The following is a 1,441-nucleotide window of genomic DNA, read 5'->3' as shown; positions in this document are numbered from 1 at the left end:
AATAAAATTATATTTTTGTTTAATAACACATTTTTGTAGTTTATTTATTTTATTTGTTATTATTTTTATTGTTACAAATTAAAATCTTAAAAATGATAAAATATATACATTTTTCTTTTACAAGTACTTAAATATTCAAAATAATTTATGCAAAGTTCTATTACGATTCATTGATTAGTTACAAAGATATGGAACAAATAAATATTTTGTTTATTTACTGGACAACTAGTTCATGCATCACAATATAACTCTATGTAAATAATCTTGAGTACATAATGTACTTATATTAAAAAATTGAAATTTTTATTACTTATTTTATAGTTTTTATTTTATAATATGTATATTTCCATATATTTTTATTAGAACACAGATTTAAATAATAATATTATTTGTTAAAATAACTTATGATCCATACGGTAAACCGTCAAATTTGTCGTATTATTTTTAAATGTGATTTAGAATAAACTGTAATTTTTTATAATTTTGTTATCATTTTGAATACATATATAAAACATGCTTAAAAGATGTCTTAAATCAAAACATAAAACATTTTATAAAACATCTTAAAGATGTCTCATTCTGATAATTTTATAAAATGTCTAAAAAGTTCAAGATACCTTTTGAACGTTTTATAAAACATCTTAATGTTTTTTAAGTTGTGAAAGTTATTGTTTTTTTCTTGTTTTAGATGAGATTCTAACATCTGTTGCATTTGTAGCTCATTTTAAAATTATTCTTTTATTATAAAAGATTAATTAAAATTTTCTAAACAACATCATTTTTATTAAATAGACATAATTGTTTTTATTAGATAGAAGTATCGATTTTGTGAAATAAGTGTTGAATAACACTAGTGCTTTTAATATTTAAACAATGTGATACGAATTTGGACCTATAACGATAAATTTAATTATAATAGTATTCAGTCAAAGCGGAACTTATTGTTAGTGCTTAAATATTTCTGTGTGAATTTATATACATATTTGATTTTTCAAATTGCACAAAGAAGAATAATTTAGACATAGTTTAGGCTAAAACAACTAGTAAAATTTTTTATCTTCCGATTATCATTAGAACTCTTTTTTTACAAAGAAAAAAAGAAATAATATTTGAACATTATAATTAGGGGTACACCGGATCACAAAATTGTCGGATATCCAAAAAAACCGTACATCTGATATTCGGTAGAGTAATTATCCAATTGAAAACCGGACATTTCCGTATCCGGTACAAATTCCACAGAATTTCAAAAACCAACCTAATAGATATCACTCGCACTTTTATTCCATATGATAAAGCACTTTATGCCTCATCTTTATTTAAACACTCTGAAAGTAAGACAGGAAGTACAGACTTTTGCATAACGCATAAAGCCTATTCTACAATTGCGTAAACGTAGTTATAAGTTGTTGTAGGTGTAAAATTGGCCAATCACAATCGA

Source organism: Trachymyrmex cornetzi, unplaced genomic scaffold (assembly GCF_001594075.2).
Source record: "Trachymyrmex cornetzi isolate Tcor2-1 unplaced genomic scaffold, Tcor1.1 scaffold999, whole genome shotgun sequence".
NCBI classification, from domain to species: Eukaryota; Metazoa; Arthropoda; class Insecta; order Hymenoptera; family Formicidae; genus Trachymyrmex; species Trachymyrmex cornetzi.
This window is presented reverse-complemented; position numbering follows the sequence as displayed.